A 17,142-nucleotide genomic window follows, 5' to 3' on the forward strand; every position below is an offset into this window, starting at 1 on the left:
CCATTGTTTTTCTATTTCCTATTTCATTGATTTCCACACTGAAGTTAGCCTCCAGGGAAGGTAGATCACTCACTGTCATATTTGTTTTTCAAGGACAGTCATCTGCCAGTGCGCCAGTCACCAAGAGACAGGTGACTAAACAATGTCTAGTACCCATTAATGCGTCCTGGAGGGAGCCATCTTGTGCTCCTACAAGAATTATGCCCTGAGGTTGGCTGCTGATTCCCTCACTAAATGTTCCTCAGGGTGTTACCTGACACACACTGCTGGGCTAATCCATGGAAATCTCCATGATGTAATTCAGCCCAATGCAACAAGAATTCCGTGAACTTCCTCTATGCCAGGTATAGCATGGGTGCTGTGGAAGGAGGATGAAAATAGGAAGAAGACATAACCTCTGTCTTCAAGGGGTACTCAGGATACTGGGGGTGACTGATACATATTCCTGAAAGAAGGCACCAGACCGATGGGGTGAGCCCACAGCAGAGGCCTACAGCTCTGTTTAGAATGAGGAATCAGAGCAGGCTGAGAGAGGCAGCTCAGCAGAGTGCTTAGGCAAGCATAGGGCCATGACTCCCCACTGCAGGCAACATATCTGAGGAAAGCCATTTACAATAGGCGACGGTCACATTCCATCAAATCTCTGGAAGGGTTCATGGAGGCGGGGTTTTCAATCTTATTTCAGCCTTTCAAAGGCCTCTCAGGGTTTGGAAATGGAAGCAACAATGTCTGTGCATTGCACAGACGCAGGTAAGCCCCCATTTCCTGCCAGTTAGGAAGTCAGTGCTGAGGGTCTTACTGTCTGTCCTTGGCACATGAGATGCCAGTTCCTTTCTGGGCAGAGAGCTTTTGGTTATCTGAGGATAACATTGAAATTTTGCTTTGAAACACATTTCAAAAATATGAGCTTTATTCAAATTTACTTTTCTTTTTATCCTTCTGAATTGTTAAGGTCCAAAAGCATTGCTGAGTAATTCAGTTTCTAAACCCCCATTGCAGCACAGGGCATGATCTGCCCCAAGGCAAAGAACATAAGGTAGTCTTGTGTGGAAAACATATAAGTAGGTATCTCAGCAAATGCTGCTCATGTATTATTATGAGTAATTCATTGGCAGTGACTGTGTTTTTTTTTTTTTTTTTTTTAAATGAATGAATGACTACATGCCCTCTATTGGGGTCAGGTTTTGTGCCTTTACTTCTCCCACCTACTGTATCATAGTAGCTTAGAATCCCAGCTGCTCGCTCTGGGCTGAAGTTCTCTGATGGCTTCTGCAGGGTGGACTGGCCTCCTTCCCCCTATGTGTGTGTCTACTGCAGACCTGTGGCTTTGCTGAGTCTGGGAAGCTCAGCATGGTAGTGAGTGTCCAGCATGGATGGGAGTGCCCATGGATGGGAGCCACTGGTTCACCGCGTGGTTGGTGGTGGAGAAACTCATTCTTGGGGGCATGAGGTGGTTGTAATCAGGCCAGAGGTGAGTTGGCAACTGTGAAAATCACTGAATTGCACAGTGAAAACTTATTCTACCTCATACACCCTGGAGGATCTAGACCGGGAGTTCATGGCTTTTGCCAATGCTCAATGGGAAACAGAAGTACGAAGTTTGTTTTCTCTATTAATGAGTTCATCCAAATGTTTAAATTTAATTTTTCACATTGCAGGAGTTTGTTTAGTGACCAAAAATTAGTAGAATACTTAAAGGAGAGTTCTTTTGATGTGGTGTTTCTGGATCCTTTGGATATGTGTGGCTTAATTGTTGCCAAATATTTCTCCCTCCTCTCTGTGGTCTTCGCCAGAGGAATACTTTGTCATTACCTTGAAGAAGGTGCACAGTGCCCTGCTTCTCTTTCCTACAGTCCTAGATATGTCTCAGGTTTTTCGGATGCTGTGACTTTTTATTATTATTATTTTATTTATTTATTTATTTATTTATTTATTTTTGAGACGGAGTCTTGCTCTGTCACCCAGGCTGGAGTGCAGTGGCGTGATCTCGGCTCACTGCAAACTCCACCTCCCGGGTTCATGCTATTCCTCTGCCTCAGCCTCCCAAGTAGCTGGGACTACAGGCGCCTGCCACCACGCCTGGCTAATTTTTTTTTTTTTGTATTTTTAGTGGAGATGGGGTTTCACCGTGTTAGCCAGGATGGTCTCGATCTTCTGACCTTGTGATCCATCCGCCTTGGCCTCCCAAAGTGCTGGAATTACAGGGGTGAGCCACCACACCCAGCCTGGACGCCATGACTTTTAAGGAGAGAGTAAGGAACCACATCTTCTACTTAGAGGAGCATTTATTTTGCCCATATTTTTTCAAAAATGCCTTAAACATAGCCTCTGAAATTCTCCAAACACTTGTCATGGCATATGATCTCTACAGCCACTCATCAATTTGGTTGCTGCGAATGGACTTTGTTTTGGAGTATCCCAAACCTGTGATGCCCAATATGATCTTCATTGGTGGTATCAACTGCAATCAGGGAAAGCCAGTGCCTATGGTAAGTCATTGCTCCTTTAGCACATTAAAAGTATTCTGGATTTGAATATTTAAAAAGATTCCTTACCGAACTGGGATTTGACATTTGTGTTTGCTGCATCTAAAATTTCTTTTCTATGTAAAAAATTATTTTGTGCCATCCACATGTTTGTTGGTTAGCAACTTTTATATAATGGCCTTATTAATATGTATGTGTATACAATTGGTTAATTGCTCATAATTCCCACTGCATTTTTAAAATTTTGAAACAGAGTATTGCTATGGTGCCCTGGCTGGACTCAAACTCCTGGGCTCAAGTGATCCTCCTATCTAAGCCTTCCAAGCAATTATGACTTTTTTAGTATTTTTGGAAAAATATTTAAAAGCACAATAAGAAATGAAAATTTCATTTTTAGCTAACCTGTACTACCTGCTGCAGTAAAATGTTCTTTGCAGTTTTGTATGCATGTGTTTCCATTTGTTGAAATTATATATAAGCATATATGTAAATATTTATACTTATTTTATGAAAATCAAATCAACTATCAGGCTGGACATGTTGTTCTTTACTATGCGTTTTTACTTGCCAGTAAACCAGAGACATCTTCACAGATTTGACATGTTCTTTTAATAATTGCATAAAAGTCTTTACTTTGGAGCAACATAGACACAAGCTTTCCCAGGTGTTTTTCTGCTAAAGATTTGGCTAACTTCTTCAAAACAACAATGATAAGCAGATGTTATCTTTCTTTGACCCTGAAGAAAGTATAAAGCAGAATGCCCTTAGCCACCCAAAAAACTGTTACCATGATGTTTGGTCTTGTCCAGTCTGCTTTTGATTTGACTGGATCACTTTCATCTCTTGGTAGCCATTGCTTTGCTTGTGCTTTGTCTTCATTATCATTCTGGTAAATCTATGTTTCATCTTCTGTTACAAACTTTGAAGAGATACTTCAAGGTTTTTTGTTTGTTTGTTTGTTTGTTTTGAGACAGAGTTTCACTCTTGTTGTCCAGGCTGGAGTGCAATGGTGCGATCTTGGCTCACCACAACCTCTGCCTCCTGGGTTCAAGCGATTCTCCTGCCTCAGCCTCCTGAGTAGCTGGGATTATAGGCACATGCCACCACACCCAGCTAATTTTGTAATTTTAGTAGAGGCAGGGTTTCTCCATGTTGGTCAGGCTGGTCTGGAACTCCTGACCTCAGGTGATCTGCCTGCCTCGGCCTCCCAAAGTGCTGGGATTACAGGTGTGAGCCACCGTACCTGGCCAAGGTCTGGATCCCACTTGTTTATAATTTCCATTGAAGGGTCTGTTCTTGTCTGCAGCTGATCTGGCTGCAATGGTTTTGGCACCCAACAAGTAGAAAATTTGTTCAACTGAAATTTTTGTCAGAATTGTGTAAACTGTCCTACTGAGATATCTATTGTGTTGGCTATTGTTTCTGCTGTTAATTGTCAGTCTTCTTCAGTTAGAGCATGAGCAAGATTAATTGTTTCCTTGCAAATTGATATGGATGGTCTGCTGGTGTAGGCTTTATTTGCAACCTTGTCCTGTCCCTTCTTAAAAGGAATTACTCATTTGTAAACTGCAAATTTCTTTTGACCATTTTCCCCATTAACTTTTTTTTAAAGCATCAGTGATTTCACCATTCTTCCACTCATATCTCAGCATAAATTTTATGCTATTGCTTCAATTGCTGCAGAATTCATGTTGTTTTGATGGGGGCTTTTTTCCAACTGATGTCTTATCCTTCTTAGTGCCTCAAACTAGATGCTATTCAGACATGTTTTAACAAGTTAGTAAAAGTTTGTTTGGCACAAAGAAATTTGAAATCCATGCTTAAGTTTTTCGTAATATGAATTTTCATGAATTGTTTGATGATCCCTCATCTATTACTTTTTTAGCAATGGACCATGCAATTTTGGCTATGTTCTGGCTTCTTACAAGGTTCAGTAGACTTTGTAACACAGTTGTATGTCTCACACATTGGCAGCTGTTTGGTAAAGGATTGACTTTTCAGCCAACTCATGGGAAAATGAAATAATGTAAAAAACAGGAAGACTACAGTTTTAGACCTTTCAAGTGAGGCATGGCTTTCAGCTCTTGGCAAGAACAGGCGAGGAGATGCAAGCCTCTACAAGGCTAGACTTTTCGAAGTGCTTCTCTCCCCTTTACCCTCCTTCAGTTACAGCACCAAGCACCACCCAGGTATTACCTGCAGCCTCACCCTCTACCCAGTTGTGGGATCCTGCCACTTCCTGAACCCACACTGAGTTCCTTGTGGCTCACAGGGTCACCCAGAGGGCTTTCGAGATACGGAAAGCTATGTGTGATTTTATATCACCTATCATGTTAAGATATGTATAAAATAGGAAACATATTTGCCATATATCATTTTATATATTTTTGGTTTTACATGTCTAAAAAATACATGTTTTTTTGTATGTATTAAAGGATAGGTAAGTATAAGAGGTTTTATAGAAGTGGAAAGTTATATTTTTTGCATATCTTTATGAATTATAATAAAGGAAGTAAAATTATCAAAGAGGAATTCAGATATCAAGCAGTGCCCTTTGACCAAGAGCCTTGGTTACAACATACCTACAAAAGTGAACTGTCATTGAAAGACCTATGGACACTGGATTCTCTTTCCTTATTTAGAAGAGCAGGCTGTGTCTTGGAAAAGCATACAGTTTGTTGTATCTTGCTGGACAACAGGAGTCATAGTCTGAAGTGTCTGATGAGAAGGAAGCATCACTTGATGGAGTGTGCATCTGTGCCCGTGTATGTGCACATGTGTTTGTGTGTGTGCATGCACACATGTGTCTGTATGCAGTGTCTCAGATCCTACATAGGGGTTTTCCCTGAAGGTCTCCAGTAGCAAAAACTCATTGAGTCTATCCAGGGGAATTACATCCAATGCCATAATTAAATACTTTAATGAAGATGGCAGATCATCATTCAAGAGAACATCAAGATAGTTTTAATTAAGAAAAAAAAAAAAGGAATCACTCCCAGGGTTTTTTAGTTTTTGGTGAGTTCCAGCAGAATTGATGACTAGGTCCAGTAGGAAGGAATTCAGGATTACTCTGTACCATCCAGGGTGAGTGTAGCTCTGAAGAACTGGGGATGGGAGGTGACTGCAAAGCAAGAAAAGATCTGGGCTTCCCCCATTGCTCTAAGGTCTGATTCCATTGTGAGATTCAAATTAAGAGTAAGCTGTTACTGGGCAAGTCCAAGGCCTGTCACCAGGATTATTTATTTCAACTTTTTTTTTGTCAAAGTTTTCAAATGTATAGCAAGGAGAGACTACAGTGTAATGAGCACCCATATATCCATATTTGTGTTACATAATTTTCAATATTTTATTATACTGATTCATGTATCTGCTCTTTTGTTCTTTTTTTAAAAATAACTTTTGGCTATATTTTTTAATGGAAATGCTGGAGATATCATTCTATCCCCAAATACTTCACTAAATATAAGAAATAAGGAAAATTTGTTACATAGCCACAATATCATTATCATTCCTCACAAAATCAATAACTCTTTAATATTGTCTCACTCATAATGCATAATGAAATTTCCCCTAATTTTCTCAAAAATGTCTTGTACATGCAGATCAGTAGAACGGAGTTGAGAATCCAGATATAAACCCATACATCCTTGGCCAATTGATTTTTACTGTGGTGCCAAGACTGTTCAAAGGGGAAAGAATAATCTCTTCAACAGAGGTCGCTGCGACAGCTGCATATCCACATGCAAAAGAATGAAGATGCACCCTTATATGCAAAAACTAACTTGAAATGGATCAAATAGCTAAATAGAAAAGCTAGAAGTGTAAAAGTTTAGAAGGAAACATTTGGGGAAGTATTTATGACCCAGATTTGGAAATGGTTTCTGTGATGTGACACACACATTGTTGTGTATGAGAAACAACAACAACAAAAAACACAGACATCAAAATAAAACACTTTTGTGTGTCAAGGACACTATCGAGAGAGTGAAAAGTGAACCCACATGGCCTCCCTAAGATGTGCAAGTAAACGTGTACGTGCCTGACGTGGAGGCTCCTGGGAGGCAACCACAGTCCCAAAAGACCTGAAATTTCAAAATCCTGAATGTTAAGAGCCTGAGAGATCAACGTCCTACAAATGTAATTCCAGAAAAAATAACTTTAAAAATTATTTATTTGAAAGATAATCTGTTTACGTTTTAAAAGGGGATTTATTTGAAAAACATATAAAAACACGACAGACCACTTCATAGGCCACTTTACACCATAAAATAGGTAATAATAACATACAGGTATCTTTGCAAGCGTAAACCCTCAGGTGTACTAATGACCTTCATATAGGTGTATCAATTGTGAGAAGATGAATCATATTCTTAAAGTAATAGGTTAAAAAAGGAAAAAGTATAAACATTTATTACTGTGGTTGGTAATATTGTACACTCAGGTTTGCAGCTTTGATCATCTGAAATACCATGAAAAATGACCTGAGACTTATCATGAGGTCAGTCAGAAACCTCTATGGGTCACCACCGCATACACAGTTGCTTAAAGTGCCCAAGTCTTGAGAAATTTTTTTTTTGTTTTGTTTTTTTGAGACAGAGTCTCGCTCTGTTGCCTATGCTGGAGTGCAGTGATGCGATCTCAGCTTACTGCAACATCTGCTGCCCGAGTTCAAGCGATTCTCCTGCCTCAGCCTCCTGGGTAGCTGGAATTACAGGTGCCCACCACCACAGTCAGCAAATTTTTGTATTTTTAGTAGACATGGGGTTTTGCCATGTTGGCCAGGTTGGTCTTGAACTCCTGACTTCAGATGATCTGCCCTCCTCGGCCTCCCAAAGTCCTGGGATTACAGGCATGGGCCACCACGCCCGGCCAAGAAGTGTTATCTTTCACAGATGCAGATGTACAAAAGGGATATCTCTTCATTATTGAGGACATTTCAACATTTGTACGTACATGCCTAATGCTTACACACTTACCCTTGTGCTAATGCACTTCCATGGAGTCAAATTTGTGAGCATAAAATGAATTAGAATTCTCCATAAGTCTATACACAGTCTCTGCCTTCAGTATTGGAAATGATATGAAGATGAAATACATAGCATAGCAAATTGTAAAAATAATGCTGACAATTTAACCTTGTGAAAAAACCTAAAAAGAAGAAAAAGTAAAAGAAAAAAAGGAAAAAAGCCTCCAAATTAACCTATGCTGTGATTGTGATTTTTGGGATTTTAGCTGTTAGAGAGTTTAGATTTCAGGGAGTTAGACCTTAGGGATTTGGATCCTTAGGGAATCAATATTTCAGAATTCAACCTTCAGGATTATGTGTTTTGGGGTTATGTCTTTCAGGATTGTGATCCAAACCCTATAGCATCTTGTTTCTTAGCATAACCTGTACTAATCGTAGATATATCTCTGTACTCCAGCAGAGCATCATGAAATTAAGTAGTTTACAGCAGAGTCTCAACCTATCAGTGATTAAGGAATAGAAAAAAACGTTTTCTGCAGTTGATTATATATTCATAATTGTTTGTAATATATAACAAAAATGAAAAGCTAGAAAGTGTAATGAGATAAACCACAGCCCTATAAAATGCAAAACTACTGGTGATTGCTTGGCTGACATAGCAACACCAATTGCTACAGGAATTTCTAAGCATTTCCTGCAGGGTCTGCACCCGTGCCAAGGTGGTTAGGTAACACAACCAGCTGCAAACCACATCTTGAACAGACTGTTTTAGACCCAGTCCAGTGGCTCTATGTGAGTAGTGTTTAATCAGAAATAAGGCCCAGCGCAGTGGCTCACACCTGTAATCCCTGCACTTAGGGAGACTGAGGTGGGCGGATCACCTGAGGTCAGGAGTTCGAGATCAGTCTGGCCAACATGGCAAAACCCTGTCTCTACTAAAAATACAAAAATTAGCACGGTGTGTGGCGGGCACCTGTAATCATAGCTACTCGAGTCTGAGGCAGAAGAATCACTTGAACCTGGAAGATGGAGGTTGCAGTGAGCCGAGATCATACCACTGCACTCCAGCCTGGGCAACAGAGCAAGATTCTCTCTCAAAAAAAATAAAGAAAGAAAGAAAAAGTAAACAGAATACTAAAGAAAGAAAGAAAGAAAAAGTGAACAGAATACTTTCTGTTTTGTTAATGTGCTAATTACACGGACACAAACAGTGACTAATTAGTGATCACCAGGGCAAAGTCTATCATCAGCTACCTGTTTTCCTTGTAACCTTGTGTTTTGGGAACCTAACAACTCTACTCCCCACTAAGTGACAACCCATGCAGGTTTGCCCAGAATATTCCCAGTTTAACACTGGAAGTCTCATGTCCTGGGAGACTCTTCATTCCCCAAGGAGCAGGGACAGTGGGTCACTGTCACTGGAGCACTGGAAGCTGGCCACATCATTAGCAGATTCAGAAGGGGCACGACTTAAGGAGGCTCATGCTTCTCTTGTCTTCTGCCTTCTGCTGTCATTTCCAATGGGTGACAAGTTCCTTCCATGCAGAAGCCAGGCCAGGAGATAAAGTCATCTTGTCCTAGAAAAACTGTTAGAAAGAAGGGAAACTGTCTAGTGTGTTTCGCCAAAAGAGTTTCACAGACTCTTATCTTATTGGGGATATGGGGGTGGATGATCACTGTCCTGGTCTCCCTGAAGCAAGGACGCCTCTCTGGCCTCAGGGTGCCTGTCAGGCAAGTCTCTCCTGTCCCTGGAGGTTCACAGAGCCACATCCCTGCAAGAGCAATGCTAAGTGGGGTTGGCTTTGAGCCCCAGCCATTCTCTTAACAATTCTTTTAGTTAAGTATCAGTTCCCCCATCCCCTCACTCCAGCATTTTTTGCCTCTTGCTATGATCAGTTTTCTCACTTTCACCTTTACTCCTCTGATCACTGAAAAATTACAGAATTATAAGTTTGGAAAAGGAGTCTGCATTTCTTGGAAAAGGTTACAGCCTTCAAGGTGGCCATCTAGCTGGCTGGGAAGCATGACCTCTGGCAAATACCAGAGACAGGCCCTTGAAAGGAGAAGGGATGGGGTAGGAGCTTTATGCTGAACAAACTGGCTAAACATACATATTCACCAGGTTACAGGAGGAGCTATGAATATTTATGAAGGCCGTGCTGACTCATGTGTATTGAACACACATGCATGTTACATATGACCCGTGTTCACCCTGGGGTGGAGACATCATATTTAAATGGATTACAGTTAGGCCCTATACATCAAAAGGTCTCTTCAGGGCACAAAGGCACTCAAATTCACAGTCTCCGTAAATTGGCCAGAACCAGTCTGTGGTCACCAGTCACTGGTCTTCTTACCAGGAGAAAGTTACTAAAATCAGCCTCTTGTCCAATGAAAGCTGTATTTGTGGCTTATGGAACAAGGAATGGACGTCAGTTAGTCAGTGTCCGGTGGAGCTGCACTTGTTTAACATTGTTTTTCTCTAGACCTGTGCTTATTTAGCTGCTAGAGAAAAAGAAAAACTCTGTGGCAGTCGGAACATAGTTGATTCTTTAAGTGTAGGTGCCCATGACTCAACTCTTGCCTGGCGTGGCTTGAGGTCTTGTGTGTAGTTTGGTATCTGATGGCCACAAAAAGTCCATTGTGTCTGTCTCATCTCTATTTTAACACTAAAGCGGGTCAGTTGTGTTTATACCACAAAAGGGAGGGAGTTTGACGAGGCGTGTCCAGGCTTCTGTCCCGTCGTGGCTGTGACTCAGTTTTGAAGGTTTCTTTGGGGTCCCGCTGGCCAGGAGGGTTCGATTCACTTGTTGTGGGAGACGGGCGGCACTTAGTATTTTCTTTTCAGTTTACACCTTCCTGGGCATCCGCATTAAGATGTGCAGATAAACACGCACATGCTTCATGTGGCAGCTCCCTTAGTTAAACATCTTTTTTTTTTTTTTCCTTTCCTGTGAGTCTTCCTGAAACAGGTGAGCCCAGGTGGAGCCTCTGCCTGCGTTAGGACCTAACCTTTCTACGTCTTTATGAAATCCCTGGTGTCAGTTACTGCTGCTTCCCCTCACCAGCTTCTTTCCTTCGGTCTACCCTAAGAATGTGATACCCAACACAATACACCGTCTCTTTGGCCCACTCAAGACATTCTGGTGATGCCCTGTGGCCTGCTGGCCCCCACTAGCTATCAAGGTCCCCCATCATCTCACCTTTCCTGGCTCATGGGCTTTATTTTATGCCACTCTTCATGCTCAGAAGCACCTGGTGGTTTAGTTTTTTTGTGTTGCTCTAAAGGAATACCTGGGGCTGGGTAATGTACAAAGAAGAGATAATATCTGGCCCTCAGTTCTGCAGGCTGTATAAGAAGCATGGTACCAACATCTGTTTCTGGCAAAAGACTTGGGCTACTTCCGCTCATGGCAGAAGGTGAATGTGGAAGGTGCTGATCACATGGTGAGAAAGAAGCAAGAGAAAAAGGAGGGGTTGCCAGGATCTTTTTAACAATCAGTTCTTGCAGGAGCAATAGGACAGGAACTCACCCATTATCGGGAAAAACATACTAGGTCATTTGTGAGAGATCCATCCCTGTAACCCAGATACCTCCCACTAAGCCCCACCTCCAACATTAGGGATTAAATTTCAACACTTGACTTGAGGGAGTCAGATATCTAAACTATATCATTTGATATGGTCAGTCTTTTTGATTGCAGCTATTCTAATGGGTATGTAAATTAAATTGCAATTTTAATTTGATTTTCCTATTTAAATATGATGTTGAGCGTCTTTTTGTGTGACTGTTTGCCATCTGTATACGTTCTTTGGTAAATGTTCAGGTCTATGCCACTTTTTAAGAAATTGGGTTTTCTCTTCATTATTGAGGTTTAAAAGTTATTTAAATATTCTGGATATTTATACTTTATCAGTTTCTGGACTTTTTTCCATGAAACTTTTTATTTTAGAAGAAATTTAGATTTATGCAAGGTTGCAAGAACCAGCACAGAGAATTTTCATATCCTGTGCCTAGTTTCCTCCTCTTTTTTTTTTTTTTTGAGACAAAATGTCACTCTGTCACCCAGGCTGGAGTACAGTGGGGCAATCTTGGCTCACTGCAACCTCTGCCTCCTGGGTTCAAATGATTCTTGTGCCTCAGCCTCCTGAGTAGCTGGGATTACAGGTGCACACCACCATGCCCAGCTAATTTTTGTATTTTTAGTAGAGACAGGGTTTCACCATGTTGACCAGGCTGGCCTCAAACTCCTGACCTCAAGAGACCCACCGACCTTGGCCTCCCAAAGTGCTGGGATTACAGGTGTGAGCAATGACACCCATCCTCCCCTATTGTTAAATGTTACGTTACTATAGCATATTATCACAACTCATTAACCAACATTTGATACATTATGATGAACTAAAGTCTATGTTCTCTGCAGATGTCATTAATTTTTACCTAATGTCCTTTTTCATTTCTAGGATCCCATCCCGGATACCAAATGACATTTAGCCCATCACGTCCCCTTCATCTCCTCTACCCTGTGACAGTTTTTCAGACTTTCCTTGTTTTCGATGACTTTGACAGTTTTGAGCAGTTCTGGTCAGATGTTCTGTAGAATGTTTCTCAGGCTTGGTTTGTCTGATGTTTTGATCATGGTTAGACTGGGGTTATAGGTTTTGGGAAGTAAGACCACAAAGGTAATGTCTTCTTGCTTTCTTGACTATGGATAGCCAACTCTTGAAAAGAGTAGTCTTTTCTCCACTGAATTGTCTTTGCACTTTTGTAAAAACTTGGTTGTTCATACTGCTAAACATCTATTTCTGGACTTTCTACTCTGTTCCATTGATCCAGTTGTGAAATATGTGATAATTCTAGCTTTGTAATGTCTTGAAATGAGTAGTATTAGCTCTCTAATTTTTTTCAAAGTTGTTTTTGCTATTGTAGGTTTTCTACATTTCTGTATGAATTTTAGAATCAGTTTGCCAATTTGCACAAAAAAAAGCCTGTTGGGATTTTGGTTGAAATCATATTTAAGTTACAGTTCAATTGGGGAGAAACAGCATCCTAACAGTTTTGAGTTTTCCAATTCATGAACATATCTCTATATTCAGATCTCTCCTCAGTGTTTTAGTTTTCAGTGTAGTCTTTCACATCTTTGATCAGATTTATCCCTAAGTATTTCATGTTTTTGATGTTAAGTGGTATTTTCATTCAATTTGCAATTGTTCATTGCTAGTACAGTTGACCCTTGGACAATGTGGAGATTAGGGATACCAACCTCGCAGGTAGTCTAAAATCCACATATCATTTTGACTCCCATAACTTAACTATTAATAGCCTACTGTATAGCAGAAGCCTTACCAATAACGTAAATAGCCAATGAACACATACTTGATACGCTTTATGTGTTATATACTGTATTATTGTAATAAAGTCAGCTAGATAAAAGAAAATGTTATTAAGAAAATTTTAACGTTTGAGAAAAAATTTTAGGGTTGAGAAAAAATGTATTAAGTATTCATTAAGTGGGAGTGTATCATCATAAAGATCTTCCTTTTGATTGTCCTCCACTGAGTAGGCTGAGGAGGAAGAGGAGGGGTTGGTCTTGCTTTTTCAGGGATGGCAGACGAGGAAGAGGTGGAGGAGGTGGAAAGGGAGGCAGGAGAGGCAGGCACACTCGATTTAGCTTAATGGAAATACATCATAATTATTGTCTGCCATTTTTGCTTTCAGTTCTTTAAAAATGCTTGATATAGTATGAATTCTTCTTCACCATTTGCTTTAGTTTCAGTGCCCATATCATAGAAGGGTACAATTTGTAAAAGAAGTCAAAAGCAGTCTTCAATAATCGGAATCCTTCTGTGAGATTGTCTAATGTCAGTTTATTTTCTGACACTGCTTCTTCTGTATCTTCTTCCTCATTGTCTGGTACTGATTCAAAAGCACTCATCTCATCAAGTCATCTTCTGTTAATTCCTCAGGTGTGGTGTCTATTAGCTTTTAAATATCTCCAAGATCTCTGTCTTCAAACTCTTTATGCCCACCTTGTTTTTCTTGCCTGCCATATCCACAATTTCTTTCATGAGTCCCTTGATTGGCTCTGTTTTAAGTCCTGTGAAGTCACGCACAACATCTGGACACAGTTTTCTGCAGCGATAATGTATTGTTTAGGGCTTGATGGCTTTCACAGCTTTTTCTATACAACAAGGACATCTTCCACAGTGTAATCCTTCTAGATTTTCATGATGTTCACCCCGCTGACATTCTCTTCCATAGTGTTGACAATCCTTTCCATAGAAAACCATGTGTAATGAGCCTTAAAGTGCCTGGTAACCCCTTGTTCTAACGGCTGAATTAGAGATGATGTTTGAGGACATGGAGACCACTTTGGCTCTTTTTGTGTTGAATTCATGGGGTTCTGGATGGCTAGAAGCATTGTCCGATATCAAAAGTAATTTAAAAGACAGTCCTTTAGTGGCAAGGTATTTCTGATTTCAGAGATAAAGCATTGGTTTTCATGGAACCAGTTCGGAAAAAGTGTTTCTGTTGTACTGGCCTTCTTGTTCTACAACAAAAAGACTGGGAGCTGGCGTTTATTTTTTCCTTAAAGGCTCAAGGATTAGCAGCTTTATAGATAAGGTTATTCTTAATCATAAGTTGGACTGTATTTGCATAAGACGACAGAGTTAGTCTATCTCTTCCTGGCTTAAATCCTCGTGCCCGCTTCTCTTCCTTACTTATAAATGTCTTTTGTGGCATTTTTTTTTCTCTAGAATAGGGCACTTTTGCATGAATTAAAAACTGGCTCAGGCAGATATTCGTTCTCCTCAATGCTTCTCTTCATGGGGTCTGAGAAGTCACCTGCTACCTCTTGTTTGGCAGAAGTTGCTTCTGTTATCTTGAGATTTTTAAAGTCAAACCTCTTTCTAAAACTAGCAAACCATCCTTTGCTGCCATTAAATTCTCCAGCTTTATATCCTTCAGTTTTATTTAGCTTTATGTTGTCATATAATGACTTTGTTTTTCTCAGGTCATATTAGAGTATATAGGTATGCCTTTCTTATAACCATCCTACACCCACATAAAAGCTGCATTTTTTTATAATAAAACTTTATTTAGATAATCATGATACAGAATTACTCTTTGACAAATTATCTATGGATGTAATGACTCTAGTTTCAGACTTTTTTTTTCTGAAATATGTGAGCGTTCCCCAACAGTCTGGTCTATTTTCCTACCTTAATTTTCTACTTTTGGTCTTGGATTTGTTGATAGGGCACAGAGGACTTCCCATGGGGCTGTAAAGAACTTATTTCTCTGTGTGGGCTGTGCACACCATGGTGCTGTCATTACCGTTACTGCCAGGAGACTCCTTAAACGCTTAGGATATATGATAGTTTTCACTTGGTTAAAAAATCTGCCAGTTTCTCAGTAAGACCTTTCTCACTATTAATCTTTAACCCACGGATGGAATCCTAGTTCCTTTTATCCATTAACTCTTTCAATATCCTTTTTTCTACCTTGGCAGTGGAGTCCATTGAGATTGAAAAACTGCATTTTTAATATGAGATAAAAAGATATTTTGGAAAAAGTGCAAGGTTTGAAGCCTGCTGGCATCACTGCAATGAAGACTTACTGAATTTTCTTTCTTTCTTTCTTTCTTTTTAAACAAAGGTCCTTATCTGGATTCTTTTTTTTTTTTTCAATGATTGCCAACCACAGCTGCAGTCCTCAACCTATGGTACATATCAAGCAATTCAACTTTTCTTGTAATATCATGAATTTCTCTGCTTCATGGGAGCACTTGAGGCATCACTAGCGACACTTTGTATGGGCCCCATGGTATTATTTAGGGTTTCTGATATGCACCAAACATGACAAACAATGCATGAGAACTGTGAGATCAGTGTTTACTGTGATACACAATTTACTGGAGGGATGAACTGTACACATGGAGATGATTAGCCTCACATGGCGTACTGAGTGGATACTTGCAACACTTGAGCTCCCTGCAATAGCAACAGGGGGTGGCTATGAAACTATCGCAATAGTACAGTAGGCACAGTTAACTCTATGCACTTATGACTTAATGCTGCAAACTTACCTTTGTTACTTTTCTCTTGACTACAAGTGGTGTCATGTATAGTCTGTAAGTGTTTGTGTGCATAAGTTTTGATAAATTTTAACTATTTTAAATAGATTTGTGTCTACTATATGGTAGTAAATGATAAAATAGACTCATTGCTATATATATTTTAGGCATTCCTGACATACTAAAGTTTTTCTTAATTTTTTCACTATTGTAGGCTATGTGGTTTATCTGCAAGTTTTTCAATTTGTTGCAAATCTCCATAACATTTTCTAATATATTTATTGCCACAAATCTGCCCATAAATGGACCAACACCGTTGAAACTCTTAATGTTCATGAGTAACCATTTATATAAATGAAATTAACTTTTACTTATTGTATCCTGCAACCATGCTAAACTTACTTATTTGTTCTTGGAGGTTGTTGTAGAGTTTGTTGGAATTTCCCCATAGATGATCATGTTGACTGTGAATGAGATCCTTTTACTTTTCAGATCTGGATATTTTAAATTTCTTTTTCTTGTTTGACTGCATTGAATAGAACAATGTTGAATGGAAGTAGTAATTAGCCCCCATTCTTGGCATGTGTCTGATCTGAGGAGTGGAGCATTCAGTCTTTCACCATTAAGGATGATGTTAGCTGTGGGTTTTTCCAAGATGCCCTTCATTAGCTTTGGAAACTTCTCTTCTTTTCCTAGTTTGCTGAGAGTTTTTTTTTTTTTTTTGTCAGATAAGAATTTTGGACTCTGTCAAACACTTTTTCTGTAACTATTAAGATTGCTACATGGTTATACAGTTTTAGTTTATTTATATGGTATGTTACTTAGATTTATTTTTAAAGCTTATTTATTTTATCATTAATTATGGTGAAATACACATAGCATAAACCTTGTCATCTTCACCACTTTAGGTGCACAGTTCAGTATCCAGTGTATTCACATTGCTGTGCAACCAACACCACCATTCATTTGCAGAACTCTCTTCATCTTCCCAAACTGAAGCTTGGGACCCATTAAACAATAATTGCCCATTCCCCTCTCCTCCAAGCCCTGGTGTAACCGCCTGGGGGATTCACCTTGCCTGCTTCCTAGACAGAGTCAATATATCAAGACAGGGGAATTGCAATAGAGAAAGAGTAATTAATGCAGAGCCAGCCATGTGGTAGACCGGAGTTTTATTATTACTCAAATCAGTCTCCCCAAGCAATTTGGGGAACAGTTTTTAAGGAATACTTGGTGGGTTGGGGGAATCCAGTAATCCAGGAGTGCTGATTGGTCAGGGATGAAATCTTAGGCAGTTGAAGCTGTCTTCTTGCACTGAGTCAGTTCCTGGGTGGGGGCCACAAGAGCAGATGAGCCAGTTTATCTATCTGGGTGGTGCCAGCTGATCCATCAAGGACAGGGTCTGCAAAATATCTCAAGCACTGATCTTAGGAGTGGTTTAGGGAGGGTCAGAATCTCGTAACCTCCATCTGCATGAATCCTAAACCATAATTTCTAATCTTGTGGCTAATGCTAGTCCTACAAAGGGAATCTAGTCCCGTGACAAGAAGGAGGTCTGCTTTGAGAAAGGGCTGTTATTGTCTTTGTTTTAAACAACTATAAAATAAGTTTC

The 17,142-nt window shown here is 39.9% G+C and overlaps 1 pseudogene; it reads left to right on the top strand.

Moving 5' to 3' along the window:
- The first annotated feature begins 1,262 nt into the window (after window positions 1-1,262).
- LOC115933792 (UDP-glucuronosyltransferase 1A8-like) lies at window positions 1,263-12,053 on the top strand (annotated as a pseudogene).
- Window positions 12,054-17,142: the final 5,089 nt, after the last annotated feature.

Source organism: Gorilla gorilla, chromosome 11 (genome assembly GCF_029281585.2).
Source record: "Gorilla gorilla gorilla isolate KB3781 chromosome 11, NHGRI_mGorGor1-v2.1_pri, whole genome shotgun sequence".
NCBI classification, from domain to species: domain Eukaryota; kingdom Metazoa; phylum Chordata; class Mammalia; order Primates; family Hominidae; genus Gorilla; species Gorilla gorilla.